The sequence below is a fragment of the Eublepharis macularius genome, chromosome 2 (genome assembly GCF_028583425.1).
Source record: "Eublepharis macularius isolate TG4126 chromosome 2, MPM_Emac_v1.0, whole genome shotgun sequence".
In the NCBI taxonomy this organism is placed as follows: Eukaryota; Metazoa; Chordata; class Lepidosauria; order Squamata; family Eublepharidae; genus Eublepharis; species Eublepharis macularius.
The window spans coordinates 75,803,941-75,825,674 of record NC_072791.1 but is presented as its reverse complement, the minus strand read 5'-3'; the positions used below and the strand labels follow the sequence as shown (position 1 = coordinate 75,825,674).

The window sequence follows — 21,734 nt, the reverse complement described above, 5'->3', positions numbered from 1 at the left end:
TTAAAGCTTAGAAGGGCATCATCTAGCAACAAGTCAATTTGTAGCTTAGGTTTAACTTTAGATGTTTGAATTAGCCCTAGCCATCAATAGTGAGTTCAAATGGAAGAGTGATTTCCTTCATAGAGATATTTGAATTTTAACAGATCTACAAGGAAAGGACGTTTGCAAATGTTGTGTCTGTTTTTATTTTCAGTTATCTTTCCATAGCCATCTTTCTTCAAGCCATTTCATTGTGTTAATCCACCTTAATGGCAATAGGTTGACTAAAGTGTATCTTTTATGGATGTAAGTGTAGTCTGATTACATGCCTCAAATCATGTCTACATCATAAGAATAGCCGTGCTGGATCACATTAGTGGTCCAGCATCCTATTTCACACAGTGACCAGCCATGTGCCCCAGAATGCCTACAAACAGGGCATGGATCCAAACCCTCCTTCTGTTGTTACTTTCCCAACACTGGTTACTGACCATGAAGGTTCCACTTAGCTGTTCTGACTAAAAGTCATTGATGGAACAATCTTCAGGCAAGTTGTCCAATCCCCTTTTAAAGCTAACTACACTAGCAGTTATCACACTTCATGGCTGCGGTCTCCATGAGTTGGTTGCGACTCAACAGCATGTTCTTCCTCTTGTGGCAGTGGATTTCTCAAGTTAATTGCTTTTTGAATTAAGAAGTACTTCCTTTTTGTCTGTTCTGAATATATTGCCCATCAACTTAATTGGGTGCTTGCAATTATAGGAGAAGGAAAAGTTCTTCCAGTCTGTTTTTCCTTATTATGTACAACCATATATACTACTACCCTGTCTTCCTTTAGTTGTTGTTTCTCTAAGCTTAAAAGCCCCAAACTCCTGGACAGTTCCTCCTACAGAAGGTGTTTCAGAACTGTACACAGTAGGTTGGATATATAGATGGGTTTCTACAAATGAACGTTACTGCCATCTCCCCTGCAGATGTAGTCCACTGAAGCTGAAATGCTGCTCTAGGGGGACAAGTGACCCTTAGATACAAAATAAGGGGTGAATTGGGGAATCTGCAATAAGAGGAGCAATCAGTGAAAATCACCTTCCATTCCACACAAAATGACCTTGGATCCAGTCTGTCATTCCAAATGTAATGCACCTAGGTTATTTCAGAGTTGGCCATTTCATTTTCAGTGCTGTTCCTAATAATTCCTGCCATAGATACAATTTTTTTCACCACTGCCACACATTGACATTTTCATCAAGTTATCCACCATGACTTTTCCTGGTCAGTGTGACTTTTCCTGGTCAGTCATAGCCAGCTCAGACCACATCTGCATATTTTGAAAGGCACGATGTTTTGCTCCAGTGTGCATCATTTTACAATGACACTGAACCTCATTTTCTGCATTGTTACCCACTCACCTAGTTTGGAGTGATCTTTTTTAAAACTCCTCAGATTCTGCTCTGGTGATCACCCACTCTAAATAATTTAGTGTAACATGCAAACTTAGCTACTGTCTATGGATCTAGATCATTTATGAAAAGATTAAATTGCTCATCTCCATTGGGTTATCTGTGGTTCTTGATATTTAATCAATCTCTAAACCATGATTGCTAAATTTATTTGGAGGTCTTTGGTAAGCAGCTTTGTAAAAAAAATTTGTCCACATATTTAATGATGTCTACCAGGTCATTCTTTTCTATGTATGTGTTGACTCTCAAAGAACTCCAAAAAGTTGATCAGACAGGATAAAAGTCATACTTATTCTTCCTCACTAGGGGAAGTTTCCCTCAATTTACTGGGAACAGACATTAAGCCAACTGATCTGTGATTTCCTGGAGCTCCTCGGGATCCCATTTTGAAAATTGGTACTGAATTTGCTACTAGGCAAACTGATTTAGCAATTAGTTACATATTTTGTTAGGAAATAAATAAGGTCACATTATCTATTCCTTAAGAACTCTCGGATATATGATATCCAGACCCAGTTGACTTGTTAGCTTTTTAATTTGTCTATTCATTCTATAATGTATATCTTTCTTCACCTCTGTTTGACTCAATTTTTCTGATAGGTTTCCAGAAAACAGTAGCTCTGGAGTACGTAACCGTCCCACATTATTTGCAGAACAAATAATCATTCAGTTTCTCAACACTCCCTAGATTTCTTTAGTAATTCTTACCCTGTTTCATCTAAGAGTCCCATCTCCTCCAGGTCTATTTCCTGTTTCTGATGCATTTAAATAAAAGCATTAACAATAAGTATTTCAGCAACATGCTCTTCATATTCTCTTTTTGTCATCCTTAACATCAAAATAGATTTGTTTTGCCAGATCTTGTTCACCTTGTTTCAGCAAAGACTTTCCTTTTCAAGGATGCTTTTTTGTCTTTATGGTTTCCTTGACTTTGCTGATCAACACCCTGGCAATCTTTTAGAATTGGTGGTACCTTTCCTAATCTACATTATATATTCTATCTGGGCTCCCCTTATTGTGGATTAAATAAGTTTCCAAGAATCCTAAGGGGTTTTTGATTCCATTCACTGTCCTTTTAAGCTTCCCTTGGTCTAATCTCTTCATGTTTTGAGTACATACTTCTAAAATCATATGTGATCATGCTGGATTTTTGGTAATTTTCCATACACATAAATTCTAAATTGTGATTACTGTTCGAATTCTGTACAATAACACTTACATCACCCACCAGGAGTACCACCCAGAAGCAAGATTAGGGTCATCATCTCCACAGCCAACTGCTACAAGACAAGACACAAGCATCTGATGTAATCTAGTTGGCTGTCTGTCAGAATCTGAGAACTTTATGCTAATTTGAGATTTATTATATGACTGCTTAAGCTAGAGGTAGCAAGTAATAACTAAGGAGTGATATTATATCATTTGTTTACTTCATAAGTTGGTACTAAAGAATGGCTTAAAGGAAGCATGACAGTGCCACAAAATCAGTTTCCTAATTTTAATTTTTTTCTAAATTTTTCAGGAAACCTGGATAATCCCCAGGGTCTGTAAAAAAAAGATTCCCTGGCTGTACCTGGTCCCATTTTCTGCGGTTTTTGATACTCATGATGACCAGGGTCAGAAGTAGATATATGCTATTGTAATGTACTTAGTTAACAATATCAGTAGGTATAAAATACGTAGAAAGTATCAACTGAAGAATTTTATTAGCCACCGCTAATGTTCTGTAATATAGCTGGATATAATATATTTGTAATTAAGCTTTAATTTCAAGATTGGAGGCATTTTACAGTGATCACTATTTCAGTGTCTTACCTGCCTTATGAGACAAAGCCTCGAGGTTATATGGCTAACAGCCATAGTTTTAGATGACATAGAAGGGAGGCAGGAGAAGTAAAACCTATATCTCTTGCCTCACAGGACAACTTAGGTTTGTTATTTTATGTATAGACTGCCTTCCTCGCTGAGACTCAAGGTGGATTGCACAATAATTTTAAAATGCAGTCAGACAGCATTACACATGCTGTAAACAGGGTATTAGAACTACGATTATAACATTAGAAAAAGTGCAAACAAAAGACAGTCTATGACATCACATTCCATAAACAATGCAAATAATGGATAACAAAGGTACAAGACAATGTAATCAAAGCAAGATGATGCCGTTCCTTCTTATGTTCCATAGCTTGTGGTTCTTATTTAGCAAAAAAGTATATGTTGGAGGTGGTTGCACAGCCAGCATGACCAATAGCTAGAGTAAAGTGCATGATGTTCACCAGCAAAGCAGGCTATGCTCTGTGTATCTGAAAGGGATTGAGAAATGATGGTCTTCTTTACTTTCTATATTAGTTGTATGAAGCTGGATGTTGTTTGCTCAGATTTTATTTTACCAGAGCTCCCCATCCCCAGACTATTCACTAGTGTATTTCTAGTCTCTTCACCTGGGGACAGACTGATAACGCTTCATGTGGCACAACTTGATATATGATACCTGAGTTCCCTTGCTAGCCCTTTTATACCGGCTTTGCTTTGCTGTGAGGAACTGCAAAGTTAATTGGTATCTTATCCACTAGCAGTGTATGGTGAGGAGACAACTGTTGATTGACTTCAGTGTGTGATGAACAGTTTGACTATTTTGCTATTTTAATTTTATGCACCTTGAGGAAGATGGTGCTTTGCCATCAGATGGGATATTAATCTTGGTGTTCCATCAGTCCTCTTCCTGCCACACTCACAAATCTACCCATTTCTTCCCCCTTACATCAGCATGGTCATACTATTAGGTAAGGTAAAGGCAGTCCTCTGTGCAAGCACCAAGTCATTACTGACCCATCGGAAGATGTCGCATCACAACATTTTCTTGGCAGACTTTTTACGGGGTGGTTTGCCATCGCCTTCCACAGTCATCTACACTTTACTCCCAGGAAACTGGGTACTCATTTACCAACCTGAGAAGGATGGAAGGCTGAATCAGCCTTGAGCCAGCTACCTGAACCCAGCTTCCACCAGGATCAAACTCAGCTCGTGAGCAGAGCTTGGGCTGCAGTACTGCTGCTTGCCGCTCTGTGCCACAGGGCTGGATAAGTGGCTGTGTTAATCTGTAGCAGCTGAATAAATCAAGAATCCAGCGATGCTTTAAAGACTAACAGAATTTATTGCATCATAAACTTCTGAGTGTCAGACTCTCACAAGTTCATGTTGGAATAAACTTTGTAAATATTTAAGGTACCTCCTGGCTCTGATTTTATTCTGATTTAAGTCTGTAATGATGTTACTATTGTAATTTCCCTGTGCTGGGATAACTTCAATTTATGCCAGTAGTGGAGACTTGGCTGCATTTCTGTCCTCATCCAGTTGAAGTAACTTGAGGGAAGGATTTCACTGTTACCTGCTGTATTATCCCTGTTCTCACTGTTAGTGCATGTCTTAGATTTTCTTTCTCCTTGGCCTTATTGGCTTATCATCAGCTCCTTCTTTTCCTTAGACCTCTTCTTTTCATTACACTTCCTACTCTGTTCAGCAGCCTAACTTTATAGTTAGAATATTTATGAATGTTCTGTGACCTCACAGGAGCTCAATAGAAACTTGGGAAAGGATGTGATTTTGAAGGTTGAGGGGTAACAATGGTACTAAAACTGAACAGAAATAAATGGGTAGTTATTGAGAGAAGCTCTTGTGCCTATGTACAGCAAATTACAAGTCAAGCTGACTTGTCTTCCAGTCTGAAAATTAAATGCAATCTCTAAAGACTGAATCTTGAATAGAGAACATGTATTTTGGATTCTTAAATGCTGAGCCTTGATTTGTAAGTGACTCTGTGGGTATTTTCTTATCCTAGCCATGCACACAATTAAATTTTTTCTCTCAAGATTCTTTAGTTAAAAAGTGTAATTACTTTATAATGTGATCATAAAGATAGGATTGAGTCTACCTGGTGGGATGCTGTTGGGTAATTTCAGTGCTCTTGGGGAAGCTTTGTATGTAGTTATCATTCCATTAATACAGATGTAGAACCTGGGGGTTAAACCTGAACTCTGCATTGCTCCTGGAAAAAGAAGTAACTGCAGTGGCTGAGAGTGCCTTTTATCAGCTCCAGGAACAGAGCCTTTCCTGCACTTACTCAAATGTAAGCCCCCAGTAGAGATCAAAACTACCTTTCTGGTCTTTTGATAAAGCTGTAAGGCTTATTTATTTCAAGTTGCTTTTGAACACTGATGAAATAAATAGCTGGCTATTGAATTTGTTCATTATCTGCAATTATGGTTTCAGCTTGAAAAGGTAGTATATTTAATAATTAAATAAATAAAGCAGTATATATTTTTTTTAAAAATGATACTTGCAAGCAAGATTCTATGCTCAGGCTACTTGATGACATATGCATACATATGAGCTGGACAGTCAGTTTGGTACTTATTTGCACATTATTTTCAAGCCCGCATTAGTGCTTACTTATCAGTGTAATTGCCTGTTAATGTATGTGGCTGCTTCAGTTCACTGGACTCTGGTATATTGACTTGTTAAAGTTTACCTTGTGAAGTTCCTCAGCAGACTGAGCACCTGCAGAAAATGCAAACTTTGTTGCTTCACCACCTGTTGCTGCCATCTTGTGTAAGGAAACCTACCAAGACTCAGCAGGAGGCAGAAAGGACAGTCTTAACGAACAACTTTTGACAAACTGGAAATGAGGTAAGGGCTTTTCAGGAAGCAAACACAGTTAGAAAGGAATTGCCTTTCCAGTTTGTGGATCAATGTGAAACAGATTATGAATCCACCTCTGCCTTCCCGCCATCTCAGCAAGAAGCAATTTATGAGTGAGTGTCTTTGAATGTGTGAATATATAAATTAAGTCATAAATATAGGAAGATTATATAAGGATCAGAATGGTAAGGACTTTGAACTTGAAATATGACAGATATTTGCCCTTTGGATGCAGTCTTTTAGATGTTAATAGGATCAGGCATGGTTGATATGCTAATGTTGCAAAACATATTGAGAGAGGCATTAAGAACAGTCAACCTTTTTCTTACTGTGCTGTGTAAGAGAGAATGCAAATAGGAAGACATTTCCTGGGATCTAAAAAATATTCAATAGCTGTTATGGAATTTGCCATCCTGCAACACCACTTACCTTTTCATTCTCATTTCTGTGATTTCCTATTTGCTGAAATAAAAGTTATGTAATACCTCTTATTAGAACTAACAATAACAACACAAAAGAGTACAAATGTTCAAGTTCTCCAGGCTACTTCACAGAGCTAAATGCTAAAGGAGAGGGGGATGTTGGAGGCCCAATCTTTAGGCCTCTTGTTTGCATCTTCTCTTGTGTAGCATGCCAGGCAGATGTAAATAAAATGAAGTTAGATGGAACTAGTATCAGGTTGCACCTTCAGCCTACTGGGAAGAAGAAAAGCCAATGGCGGCCTTCAATTAGAAATATAAAAAACAGTTGATCAAATACCTCCTCGATCTTGAACAGAACAAAAGATCAAGAATAAAGGAAAATGTAGTCATTATATTAATAATACCTTATTTGTGGACATATGTATCTAGGGAAGAAGGGGAGTGATCACGCGTGTGGCAGCGTTTTTTCCTGATCAGTAATAGGCACAGCGTTTTGATCTCAAACACAAGCTACGTTTCAAGTGGCACAGCATCCATTGAGTAAGTAAAGTTGTGTCTTAAAAAGATTTCACCATTTCAAAAGAATTTTTGTGCTTTCCAGAGTTTCCATTTTTTTTCTTCTGGAAAAAGTTGGGTGGAAGTCCTCTACTGAAAAAGAAAAACACACTTCCAATATTTTCCCCCAGGCCTTACATACAGCTGTTCTGGTGTTGTGAGGTACTTGATCTTAGGAAGTGCATTGGGTCCCACTGCTTGCAATTTTTTGGAGATTGACAAAAACACTCCAATTTTACCAGGGTTTTGAGAGGGAGAAGTTTATTGACTATTATTTTTAGATCTTAGCCGAAAGATAACTTCTGATTTTTGTTTCAATTATTTTGTTTCAAATGAACATAACTTGTTTTTCAATTATACACTGCTATGAAAATTAATATTAAATGGTAATATACATATGTAGTAAATGCAGAAAAACTCTGGGTTTTATTTATATAAGAGTATCCTGGAGAATACCAGGATAGTTGGAAGTCTAGACTTTGTTTTTATATTTTTCCCTTAAACCAACATTGTAGAAGGAAATGTTTTATAACTGGGCATTTGTTTATAAGTCCTTTAGTTGCATCCGTACTATGGAATGAAGGAAGTCAGTAATAGGACAACGGGATATGAGACTTTAACAAGGAAAGATCTTACAATGCAGAAATCAACAGGTTTACAAAACAACTATTCGGCAATACAGACCTGTTTCTAGGTTCTTCTGTGAAATCTGATCCAACTGTCATTGTAACATTATAATAATATTACTTACTTTCCAGTGTTCGTCAGCAACCATGGGTTGGTCATGGATCAGCCATAACTTCATCTTATGTCCTTCTAGCTAGACAGAAAACTAAGACTTCTAGAAAATTCATTTTGGATACTACATTGAAAATTGTATTAAGTACATTTTTATTCTGCTCTTTCTCCAGGGAGCTCAGGGCAACACAAAATTTATTTGTAATTTCAAATTATAATGTTTTATTGTATGACATAAAAATAAATGTGCATGAAATTCTAGTCATTGCTTTTTTATATGTAAGCTTAACTGCACCATTCCGTAATGGTTGGTAAATCCATTTCTTAACCAGGATGCAATATTAAATTAAGTGGAGTTTTTAACAAGCGGTAATGGAATTGTGAGAAATTGGGGAGAAATTAGACTATGGTTAGATGTTAGCTTTTTGTTGAGATGATAATCATGTTTACCCCGTATTTGTTAATATATTACAACACTCTTCATAGCTTTAATAAAACTACGAGAAACTGTGAAGGGGTTAGGATTTGGTTTTATGGTAGCAAATTAGAAAATATGTTTGTTAAAACATGAAGCCATGAAAGTTAAAACATTAGCCTGGCTTCTAAATTTTGAGGGTGGCTTGTAGACGCCCCCCCCCCCAAAAAAACTTGTTGAGGTCTGGCATATAATTCTCACCTCCTCCATCTTATTTTAACAAAACCCTGTGAAATAGACAGAGCTGAGAAATGCCTTCAGTCTTTCAGTGAGTTGTGTGGCATGTAGAGATTTTGAGTTTGGGTATCCTAGGCTTGGGCCTATACTCAAACCACCACACACCACTGGCTCTGGAATTCTCCAGTTTTGGAGAGTTCTTTCATTACTCAGATTATTTTGAGGAGGGTTGTGGGTATAGCCAGTCTGACGTCCAGGAGTCCAAATGTTTCACTGCTTTTGAGTTTCTCCAAAGTCACTGTTTTGTGGGACTCTTACTGAAGTCTCATCACCTGGACAAGTTAATGTCCACCTTGCTCCCCATCTGTGGAGGGGGCTTTTAGAAGCAACTCCTAGTGGAGAGCACTTCCAAAACCTGTTATTATGCAGACAGTATGGAACTGCTCCTAACCTCAGTTGTGAAGTTTTGTAACTAAATCTTGCTGGGAAGATCCTTCCACTGCCTACAAAGCAGAGCATGAAACTGGAGACAAGACTTTAGCCCCTCCTTAGAGGAGGGGGAAGTGTCTTTGGCAAGTTTGGAGGCTAAAGTGTTGGACTAGGATCCAGGAGACTCAGGTTCAAATCCCCACTTTGCCAAAAGGTTCAGATCCCCATTTTGCCATGCAGCTCTCTGGGTGACCTTGAGTCAGTGCAGTCACTCTTTATTAGCCTCAAAACTTATGAAGGTAAAATGGAGGAGGAGGAGGGACTAGTATATGTTGTCTTGAGCTCCTTAGAAGAAGGGCAGATACAAATGTATTTATTTTATTTCATTTATAGTCTGCTCTCCTCACAAATGGGCTCAGAGTAGATTAACAGCATAAATACATAAAAACAATTAAAAACATTGGTGGCAATAATGTAAAGACAGCATTAAACATCAAAGCATTAAACATAAATGTAATAAATAGCTATTGGAGTGGAGAGTGCTCTCAAGTCATAGCTGACTTATGGTGACCCCTGGTGGGGTTTTCATGGCCAGAGACTAACAGAGGTGGTCTGCCATTGGCTGCCTCTGAAACCCTGACCTTCGTTGGAGGTCTCCCATCCAATTACTAACCCAAGCCAACCCTGCTTAGCTTCTGAGATCTTACAAGATCAGGCTCACCAGGGCTGTCCAGGTCAGGGCAAAAATAGCTATTAAGACCAGCCAAAAACTTGTGGCATTCATATTCAGATAATGTATTCATATATAGTTCTTGAAAGTAAAACAGTTTACTAATTTTCCATATGTGCGACTGCACACAGTGAAGCATTGCAGTTATTTTCAACTGTTATTTAAGAGATGCTCTTCAGTCATGCATGCTGCTTGCCTTTCTTCCCAAAGGAGTCCCTTAGTGTTCATTTTAGTAGAGAAATTCATGATGAAAAAGAAACAAGACAAGAAGGTACTATCCTTGCTACTTGTCTTTGTATGAATTGAGTTATTTAACATAGTCTTTTAAAAAGTTTTGTAAAGTCATCTGTCTTCTGACAAAAGCAGGACCTGGAGTAGTAAGTAAAGTAGATTCTACAATAAAATACTCTCCCTTAATATTAGAACTGAGGGGATTTCTGATTAAGTTGATGGGCAATAGAGTCATGATGGACAAAAGGAAATAATAAATTCTTTATTTAATGAGTAATTCAATTATTAAATTAACTGCAAGGGGATGTAGTGATAACTATGAGCATAGATGCTGTTCAAAGGGGATGAGAGAGATTCATGTAGGGATAAGTCCATCTGTGGTGACTGAAGAGAACCTCCATGTTCAGAGGAAATAAATCTGTGAATACTAGTGACTAGGAGACTATTGCAGAAAGGTTTTGTCCTCCTATGCCTTTGTCCGTCGGCCCTTCAGGGGAACTGGTTATCTGCTGCATAAAGTAGGATGCTGGGCTGGATGGAGCACTGATCTGATCCATCAGGGCCCTTTTTATGTTCTTATCCAAAGCCTTAGGAGGCAAGAAGTATACTATCTGCCACTGTTGACAACAATTGCAGAAAACTACAAGTCCTGCTGTACCTTGCTGTCTACTTGTTTACCTTTCTCATGCATCCAAGGTACTTCAGACCTCCAGAAAGATAACTTCTGTCTTTAAGTGCTTTGACCATTCTGTTGTATATTGTGAAAGTTGGATAGATAGCTGTCATGGACATTCTTATTTGTCTTCTGAAATCAGTCTTTCCTACATCCAGTGCTTCATAAATAGTCCATAATTGTATTTTATATCTGATATGTGCTTGTCTGAGCTCTAAGCTCCCACTGAGTAAGCAAAATAATTTTTAATAAGTAGGAAGAAAAGGGGATGTGGACTATTTTTTCAGAAGCTGTGTTAGCTTTTCTCCTGACAGTATTCCTATAAACTTGTTGTGGGACGTCTCTTATCTGAATTCCAGTTAAACAGTAAACATACTCATAAATCCCATACTCCTCCTCCATAAGTCAAAACTAGCATTCCATATGCAGTTGTGAAAAAGGCTTACAGTGAGAATATTTAAAATACCAATTTCCCCCTAATTGTTGCAAGCTTTAGAGACATTTTTTCTCATGATACCTATCCCACTTCTAAGAAGATAGATGTGGCTGTCCATGTGAAGCAGAATTTTACACGTGTGTGCGCGCGCGCTGCTACCATATTTGGTGTTGTAGTTCTGCTTCATAAATACATCTATGCCATTCTAATTTACTGAAGAATGTGATGGTTGCCATGAAAGAAATTGTTGCCTGAGGCTTGTACAATAAACTGATGTAATTGGTGTGCATTAACATTCTAGTAAGTATAAAACACAGAGAATGAAAATAAATGGATGGCTAATGACACGTCCCCTCTTGGATACACTCCTTAATGCAGTGAGGGGGTTTGAGTGTGTTAGTGTCTAGCAGAACCCCTTTAAGTCCATTGCCTGTATTGGTTCAGGCTTTTAAGTTTCCACAGGTCCAGTTCTAGCTTAACATCCTGGGAGCAGAATGTCTGGCTCAGCTAATTAACTGCACCTGCAAGCTGTTGCCGAGAGGGGGGGCCTTGAGAAACAAGGGAGTCTTATCCCAGTTCCCGCCTAGCAACGCGGATTGCACGCACCTCTGATTGGCTAGGAATCTGAGAGGGGGATGTTGGCTCCTCTCAGCCCTCAGATTGCTCCAGGCTACTTTTCCATCAGCATGAGGGAGATTTTTGCTCTATGCCAGGCCTGACGACCAGACCTGCCTGGTATAGTATGTTAGTGAGTATAAGCCTCAAGTATGTTAGGAGTATGTTAGTGAGTATAAGCCTCAAGTTTTCCTCAGAGAAATGCTAAGTTAGCCAGCTTTATGTTTTAGATAGTCAGCTATAGTTACAATAGACAAGCTTTTATTGTTTAAAATGCCCTTTGCTTGTGCCTTAGTAGAGTGGTTCGTGCTACTTGCATACATTCTTCTGAAGTAATAAACACCTTTTATGTAAGCCTTGTGTCTGTGAGTGTCTGACCAAGTGTGTGCAGAGTCCCCCAGGTTGGAAAAGAACCCAGAGACCGGTGAGTCTCAACAGGAGGGGTAAGGGCTATTCTTCCAGGAGGCCTGCTAGGGGTTTGAGTGGCTGTAAGCAGCACTTGAAACGGCAGGCGGGAGGTAGCCCGTTGGACCCCTATCCCTGGATAGTTAGTGAAGCTGAGCACTGTCAGGAGCACAGCCTTGGTCAAGAGTCTAAACTCCTGGGAGAATCACTCAAGGCAGAATGGTCAAAGCTGAGACACCAGACTAAGATGCATCCACCCCCTTCAGGAATCAACAGTCATATCAGCAGAAGAGAATTGAATGTTCCAGTGGTGATGGGAGCAGAAGAATTCTTGAAGATTAGGTACTGGGCAGCAGCAGTAGCGGAAGGTGACACTGGCGGAGGATCTTTTACAGACAACAGCAGTGTCACTTCAACTAACCCTGGTTAGTACTGCAAAGGAGAAGAAGGCAATGGTAAACCACTTCTGCTAATCTCTTACCTTGAAAACCCTATGATGAAACAGTCCGAAATGAAAAAAGATATAGTGGTGGAAGACAGGACCCCCCCAGCCCCGCCAGGGGCTCCTGCCCACTGCCAGAGAGACGAGGGGAATCTCTCCTCATCTCTCTGATAGTAGGCAGAAGCAGCCCCGTGGCGGCTCTGCCCACTGTCAGAGGAATGAGGAGATTCTACTCGTCTTTCTGGCAGTGGGCAGAAGGAGCCCCGTGGCACCGGCTCTGCCTGCTGTCCGAGGGACCACGGGTGTCTCTCCTCGTCCCTCTGACAGCAGGCAGAAGCAGCCCCGTGGCCCCGGCTCTGCCTGCTGTCAGAGAGATTCTCTCCGTCCCTCCCGCACCCTTGCAGGTGGCAGGAAAGGGCCCTTTAAACTATCAGCTGGCATGCGGCAACGGGGAATCCAGCTGATAGTTTAAAGTGATGTTTAAAGGGCCACAAACATGAACACCGAACATGTTCGTTCTGGCGGCTGTTCGATGAGATATGTGATAACTTTAGAGAAGTCATATACCACCTATTTACTAATTTAAAAGTTTGTAATTTGGTGACTATTATGTTTGAGTTGAGAGCGCTAGATGTCCAGATCTTTTCCCAATATTCTTCAGAGAGGTCCTTGTTACAGTCTTGTGACCATTTGTTTTGATAGTTTGGAGTTTTCTTTTTGGATAAGGGTATTATGATACTGTAAATTGCAGAGATTAATCCTTTACGTTTAAAGGTTGAGGTATCTAAGAGCTGTTCAAAGTCAGATTTCGGGGAGTTTATTATTCTCTTTAGATTTATATTGACTGTCATGCTTTGAAGCCAGCTACCATTTTCAGCTTGCCACTTCCTGGGTGTCCCTCACTAAGGCTGTCATTGATGAGGACCCATATTTTCTCTGTGGTTGCTTCCACTTTATGGAATGGGCTCCCCAGAGAGGTGAAGGGAGTGCTATCTTTGGGGGCTTTCAGGATGCATTGTAATGTTTTTCCCTAGAGCTTTTAATGGAGTGTAAGTGGCAGGCATTTCATTAGTGCAGGGGTTAATTGGAGTTTTATTGTATATGGATATATTTAAGTGGATATTTTGACCATAATTAAACAATGAAGAAAGGGGTACATATGTTTTAATAAAATAAATATAACAAAAATAAAACAAATGGAAGGAGAGCAAGTGTGGCATAGTGGTTATAGTGTTGGACTAGAAACTGGAGGCCCAGAGTCAAATCCCCACTCCGCTGTGGAAGCTCACTGGATGCCCTCTCTCAGCTGGTAACCTACTTCACAGGGTTGTTGTCAGGATAAAATGGGGGAAAGCAGAACAATATGAGCTGTTTTGGGTCCCCACTGAGGAGAAAAGCATGGTATAAATTAAGAAAGTAAGGAGAGGTGGGCTCCTTTGCCCACTGTTGGTGGAAATGCCACTTTACTTGACAAATTTTGGAAGGATATCTTAGCCATAATTAAACTGTTAACAGGTTATGTAATTCCCCTTTCTCCAGAATTAATTTTTTTGGATTTGTGGGGAAATTTCAATATCCCTAAAATTAGAAGAGACCTAATAATAAGTTTACTCACCGCTGCTAAAAGCTTCATTGTTTTATTTTGGAAATTAAAAAAAATCCCATCCTCAGAAATCTGGTTTACCAAAATCTGGGAACATTTTATCTTAGAGAAAATACATGATAAAATATACCAATCGGAACATTTCCCAAACGAAACAAACTTCTTAGAGAAATAGTTCCCTTTTTTCGACTATATAGATAAGTATAATCTCCAACCTAATTCAAAGCTCTTTCAATCTCTAATAACTATGAGTTATTGCACAAGTTTAGCTTCTGTTTTGTTATTTATATGTTTATTTCTTGTAACTTGCTAATTGTTATTTCAAGCTCATTCACATTTAGCTATGATTCCTGTCTCTGGATTTTTTAAATTGCAATACGCTTATTTTTTATTTGTATTGTGTATGCACTCAATAAAGTTTTGTTATTAAAAAAAAAAAAGAAAAAAAGAAATCGCTAATAGTTTAGCACAGCTTCCAGATATTCTCGTTAGGCCTGGGAGAATCCTTCTGGTAGTCCATATTAATACATTGCTGTTCTGCTTGACGGCATAAATCAAACAGCAAGAACAAGTGCACAATGATACTGCAGCTTCCTTTTCATTCTGGAAAACCTGAGCTATAAATACTCCCTTGGAGAAGTTGTGTCAATAAATTACAGATTTGTAATTCATGAACTTGTGTTGTATATACATTTTTAATGCAGACATCAGCTTATGATGCTATAGTTTTGATCCTGTGTGAGCAGAAAGAAGCTCGCAGAAGGGAATGCTCTGACCTCTCCCTTCCCACTGTAACAGCCTTCTGTGCCTCTGAAATCATGATCTCAGTGGACCCCCAAGAACAGCTTGAGGGAGGGGAAAGTTGATAAAAAATACTTCCTCTGGTGGAAGTGCCTTCTGCCAGCAGAAAACATAGTTAGGATGCACTTCAAGCCTATGGCTTCATACACAGTTTTATATATGCTTTTTATGTACATGTCTAATGTGATTACCTTATCAATGCATATTTTGATTCTAGAGAAAATCAAAATGAAATGAAAAAATGAAATAATGAAAAAATTATTTGAAAATAGAAGTGATGGAACATGGATGGCAGTATTGTAAAACTGTGTCCAAATTGATGTATGAAGTTGGTTTGGGATTTTATTTATTTATTTATTTGTAATACTGGTCAGGATTCGATTCAGTAATTAACATGTGACGAGGATTTCTGTAAGCAGTTACACTGATTTTGCAAACAGTGGTGTGCCTAGATCCAGAGGAGTTAGCCGTGTTAGTCTGTAGTGGCAAAATCAAAAAGAGTCCAGTAGCACCTTTAAGACTAACCAATTTTATTATAGCATAAGCTTTCGAGAATCAAGTTCTCTTCGTCAGATGCCTGATCAGGCATCTGACGAAGAGAACTTGATTCTCGAAAGCTTATGCTATAATAAAATTGGTTAGTCTTAGTGGTGTGCCTAGTATCCAAAATGCTTCTTGCATGAGTGAAAGTCCCTTTTGCTTGCACACAGGGAGGCTGCAGATTTCCGACATGGGATGCAGCCTACCTCCCAGTCCTTTATGTTGCAGTGTTCCAGAGGTTCCCTTTTGGGAAGGGTACAAGGGGATACAGATGACAGGTAGAGGAGAAAGCCTCATTTTTCACATGAAACGCTATAAGTTTGGATCCAAATAAAATGGGTTGGCCATATTTGTGAAACCCATGATTCGTTTATTTCATAAAGTGGCACTGGAATGGTTTGCCTTTAGGTTGCATATCATTAACACAATTTGTTGGGTGGTGGAGAGTATTTCATGGCTGCGTAGAATTATTTAACCTCTTGTGTTTGCATAGGCTATATAGGAAATAGATCTAGAGTTCAGTTGGTGATGGGAGAAGAAGTGGCTTTGTGAATCATCTAACCTTAAGCAGATCAGTTATTCAAGCTTCACTAATGTGTATCCTGTATCATTATAATTGAAAGTGATAACTTGTATTGTTAAATGGAATCTGTTTTCTATGCTTGTTGCTTAAGGTGATTTTTTCACCTGAGTCATTAAATGTAAGTGGTCTCAAATGATTGACATAAATAGAGCAGGTATTTTACGTGTTGTTCTTTAAAGGTTTTGGCATCATTACTACTGCTTACTAGGAAGCTTTAGCCATCTGCTGACTGAATTTGATACAGCTAGTAGAAAGATGTTCTTCTGCTCTGCGTATAAGTAATCATCTAATTTTCTGTTTAATAGGCTTAGAAGGCTAGTCACTGTTACCTTAAAACCAGAGGGAAAGAATCTGGAAAAACAGAGGCGAAATCTGTTGTGATTGCATGATGTAAATTCTTTCTTTTTGCGTGAGTTGCATGCTAGCTGGCAAAGCTGTTGCTATGGAAACAAACCGTCAGCTCCAGAGAGTGCCAGTGGAATGCTAATCTGGTATAAATGAGAAGTTCCAGCTGCTGTCCAAAGGTGGGGAGGCGTAGAAGAGGAAGTTGATGGAATGAAAGCAAATTCCATTCTTTCATGAGGTAGTCTAGGCTGGCACCATAATTCCATATGGCTGGCAAATAGTGCAGTAACTATAAAATACTTGCATAATAGATTTGTTAGAGTAGCTAGAAGTTTTCTGTTAGTATAATAGTTTCTTGTCATCTAAATGTTTTAATTGTTTAATTAGAAATGTTACATTGACTTTGACTTTAAAGTTAATGGGCTGGATCCTATGAACCAGAGCAGGTTAAGAGCTTGGGATACTCATGGACCCAGCCTTACTACTTGATAAGTAGATTGTGGTGCCATACCAGCAGCATCTGGTTCATCAACTCTCTCTTTTCTTAGACTTCGTCAACCTGGCCATGCTAATCCATTTTTTTGTAATCTCACTGTAACATGCTTTATATGTTGGGTGCCCCTTGAAGACAACCTGGAAATTTCAGCTGGTACAGAAGGTGGCAGCCCGATTGTTCTTAGGGACTAGGAGTTGGAAATACATGTTTATTTTAAAACTGCTCACATTGGCTGCCTGTTTATTTCCAAGTTGAAGTCAGGGTACTAGTTACAACCTTTAAAGCATTTCACCACCCCCATAGGGGTATATGTCCTCTATGGATTGTATGTCCCTGTTTGCCAGCTACCATTTTCAGCTTGCCACTTCCTGGGTGTCCCTCACTAAGGCTGTCATTGATGAGGGCCCATATTTTCTCTGTGGTTGCTTCCACTTTATGGAATGGGCTCCCCAGAGAGGTGAAGGGAGTGCTATCTTTGGGGGCTTTCAGGATGCATTGTAATGTTTTTCCCTAGAGCTTTTAATGGAGTGTAAGTGGCAGGCATTTCATTAGTGCAGGGGTTAATTGGAGTTTTATTGTATATGGATATATTTAAGTGGATATTTTGACCATAATTAAACAATGGAGAAAGAGGTACATATGTTTTAATAAAATAAATATAACAAAAATAAAACAAATGGAAGGAGAGCAAGTGTGGCATAGTGGTTATAGTGTTGGACTAGGAACTGGAGGCCCAGAGTCAAATCCCCACTCCGCTGTGGAAGCTCACTGGATGCCCTCTCTCAGCTGGTAACCTACTTCACAGGGTTGTTGTCAGGATAAAATGGGGGAAAGCAGAACAATATGAGCTGTTTTGGGTCCCCACTGAGGAGAAAAGCATGGTATAAATTAAGAAAGTAAGGAGTCATCGAAACGGATTCTTCTTCCTGTGCCCCCTGAAAAGCTGTTTCTGTAGACTAGGAGCTTTTCAGAAATGAGATTGGGGGTAGGGGGCAAGAAGCAGGAATTGGCAAAAATCATCCCCCCACACTTCTGTGTCAGTGTTTGCTCCATTTGCACAAGAGTAGAAGGGGTGATTTCAGCTTTTCTTCCACACTGCAGCCCCCCCCCTTCTGCACCCTACATCCTAGGATCCCAGTTTCTTCTTTTGAGTGGCATAGAGAACTGCAATTCCAAATGACAATGAAGAAATCAGAAGGAGACTGAGACTTGTAAGGGCAGCCATGAAGAACTAGAAGAGATCCTTAAGGATAAGGATGAGTCTCTGGGGACCAAGATTAAGATAATCCACACTATGGTATTCCTCATTATAGTGTATGGATGTAGAAGTTGGATAGTGAAGAAAGCTGACAGGAAGAAAATTGATTCATTTGAAAGGTGGTGCTGGTTTTATGGATACCATTAACAGCCAAAAAGACAAATAAGTGGGTTCTAGGTTAAATCAAGCCTGAATTCTCTCTTGAAGCTAAAATGACAAAACTGAGGCTATCGTACTTTAGTCACATCATGAGAAGACAAGACTCGCAGGAAAAGACAATAGCATCAAGAAAAGAGAGAGACCCAAAATGAGATGGCTTGATTCAATAAAGGAATCCACGGCCTCCAGTTTCAAAGATCTGAGCAAGGCTGTTAAAAACAGGACGTTCTAGAGGTCTTTTATTCATAGGATTGCCATAAATTGGAAGTGTCTTGAGTTGGCACATAACAGAGGGAGAGAGAGAACTGCACAGGGATCCTTAAAACACACCTCCATTGAAGGTTTCCAATTTGTAAATCATATCTGATATAAACATCTGTAGCTAGTTGATAGCACTATCATTTATTGTCTTAAGGGAACAAAATAGAGGGGTCAAGGGAGATGCTCTCAAGGGAGATAGAGAGGGGGAGAAGAAGGAAGAGAATATTGACATGGCAGAGACACAGCACTAACAATTAGGGCCATTGTCCATATTAACTCACTTTCAGACACGGCAAGTCCAGTCCACTTCTTCATTAAGTCCCCAAGGCATCAATGTCTGGAGGTGGTGAATCCAAAATACTTCTCTTTTCTGCACGAGTTTGTAAGAGCTTGAAGATGTGTTCTGTATACATTGCACAACCCAGAATTGCAGCTGCTTCTCTGTGTGGCCAGCAGTGAGATAGTGGTTAACAAGGGGGGCATTCTGTTTCTTTAATACAGCTCTTATGCTCACATATTCGAACTTTAACAGGTCTAGTAGTCATACCTACATACATTAAGTTACAGGGACACTGAGTCACATAGATAACTTCCTTAGAATTGCAGTTGCTAAAAGAATTAATTACAAACATCCTGGGACTTACTAGTCAAGAGTAAACTACCGGAGGTTAAGGACAGCAGCGGTAGAAGTGGGAGAATAGCAACAAAAGGTTTCTTTCCTCGTCGACATTGTGCTGGATGTGGTGGCTCTGTGCCTAAAAAAACTTTTAAAAATTCATCAAACACCAGGACCTGTTTTTAATCCATGTATGTGCACATTTATAATAAATACCTTCTAAATATATTTTATTTTAGGTTGTAACTTGACCCCTCTGTTCGTTTGTTTATTTTATTGGATTTGTATTCCACCCTCCTTGCACCAGCAGGCTCAGGGCGTATTTCAATTAATAGAATAATATAAAATACAATATCTTGTACCTTGTTTGTTTGGGTTGAGTTTGTGGGGACCTTTCCCCACACACCCCTTTTCTTCCTTGCATTTATTTTCTTAAACCTGAATGTTACCAAGATTTATTTAGGGCACCCAGAATAAGAATTTTTTTTCATTAGCACAATATCTGTTTGTAAAAGAATATACAAGATTTCTAATTCTTACTGACAAAACTTGAAAGCCTAGCTTATATATACTTTCTACAAATTGGCCAAGGAAAACAATACTATGGTGTTCATGTGGTATCTTCAACTTTCAGTACCAAATGTTACTAATAAGTTCAAATGTGAATATCGGGATCTGTAATTTGACACTTCTGTCTTTTCTTTTTGTTTAGATCCTGTAGCTAAAGGCAGCAGAGCTGGACAGCTGTATTAACGAACTATTTTGTTCTTTCTTTAGTTGCTTTTATGAGTCAGTCTCTTTTTGGCCATAGTAATGTCTGTTTGCAAATCAGCTGTGGTTGCTTGAGTCTTACCTGATTGCAAGTGAAACTTTGTGGAAATGTTATCTCCATTACTCAGCAGCAGATGCTGAATAGTTAAGGCTAAAGAGAGAGAGAATGGTGATGCTGATATCCGAGAGCCTTCTATGCTCATTGCTAATGTCCGATCTAGTTGGAAAAGGAGATGTTAAAGGGATAGAAACTTGATGATCAGGAGAGATCTTTGCCACATCCCTGCTTCTTGCTGCTTCTAAGAGGATCCTTGGGAATAGTGTGTGCAGTGGTGCTCTGTGAGACATTTTTAGGCCTTTAAAAGGTGTATATTCTGGATTCTCAGTTCATGTGTTCCTGAGATGGTTTCCATTCAGAGTAATTATGTATCAAAACCAAAATAAGTAACACATAGTAGCATCCAGCACGAACTATAACATGAAGGAGATTTTGTTCAGAAATGCCCATTAGCTGTGAAAACTAGTGTTGCATAATTTGTGGAGGGTTTTTTCCCCCTAGAAATTTAGGGGGGGTGATATATACAATACCTTTAAATCAAACATAAATAACATATAAAATTATAACATTTGATATGTTTATACTAGAATGCCTTAGTTTTCTAGAGGTAAAATTGTGAAAGGCCCACTGTTAGAACGAGAACTGCAAAAAGCTGCACTCTAGACTATCTTTGCATGCATTGCATAGTTTTTTGCTATCTGAGAGGTAGGAAGAATAGATTCTGTAGTGAACAAAAATTGTATTTGGACAAATGGTCTCATATAGTGACATGAGACTAGCAGCTTATTTGAGTATTGAGAAACTTTACCACTGTGGTAAAGCAAGCTGGCTGTAGACAAAATCCATTACAATTAAATAATAAATTATCTTTTGAGATATATTCTGCATTTCTACAGTGTAGACTGAAACAGATCAGGAGAGAGAGAGTATTATGCCAGAGGAATAAGGGGGGATTAACAATATTAACTGCATCATCAGCCAAATGTAGAATCAAACAAAAGCAACAACACTGCTGTGAAGATAAGAATGTTTTTACTTATTTGGCATCCAAAGCTCAAGAAACTTGGGGCTAGGTAAACAGCTATGGAGACTGAGCATGTGATGAACCCAAACCTGCTAAACAGTCAACTTACTTTCTCTTCTCTCTCCTACATTTACACAGTATACCAAGGCTGAAGGCAGAAATCTTCAGTTTTCAATTATTCAGTTCATTGTGATGATTGAATACAGAGCCCTTAACAGATTGGGGTTAATGGAGGCACACAAAGCTGGACCTCTGTAGAAGGTATGATCAGAGAGGCAAGCTTATATGGGAGCAGATGAACCTTTGGAGGCAAGAACCAGCACTTTGAATTATATCCAGAAACAAATTAGCAGCCAGTGTATTATATCCAGAACTGGCAAAAGATATTTCTTAGAATTCACATCAACCTCAGTCTTGCTATAGCATCTTGAAACTTGTAATTGTATTTCTCTGCTGCCTTATTTCAAAAGGAGTGTTTAAGGAACAAAAAGAAAGGAGAAGGCTGTGTGTGTACATTGTATAAGAAGAGTGAATTTAATATAGGAAAAGTGTCCCGAAGGAAACTACGTACAGCAGAATCTCTGGCATTTGGGCCCCCATCTCTTGAAGATGTGGCAGCATGGTGAGTTAGGTGGTCCGTGGAAAATTTAGGATTTTAATTCTAAGGACTTTGAACAATGTTCAGGTTTTTTTGGAAGTATGCCGGGCCTTTTAATAACATTATCATGAAGGTGAGGGATTTTCAGAGGCTCAC

General features: G+C 39.1%; 1 protein-coding gene across 4 annotated transcripts in view; it reads left to right on the top strand.

Annotated features, from left to right (window-relative positions):
* Positions 1–21,734, top strand: part of PALS1 (protein associated with LIN7 1, MAGUK p55 family member) — a 98,318-nt gene that overhangs the window by 4,281 nt on the left and 72,303 nt on the right. The window contains exons 1-2 of one of the 4 annotated variants that reach the window (XM_054971537.1): positions 5,954–6,125; positions 6,989–7,099. The exons of 2 other annotated variants lie outside the window; for them this stretch is intronic. The gene's annotated coding sequence lies outside the window, so the exon portion shown is untranslated. Of the gene's footprint in view, positions 1–5,953; positions 6,126–6,988; positions 7,100–12,419; positions 12,449–21,734 lie in introns of those variants that run through there. One more of the 4 variants, XM_054971538.1, reaches the window with a different exon arrangement.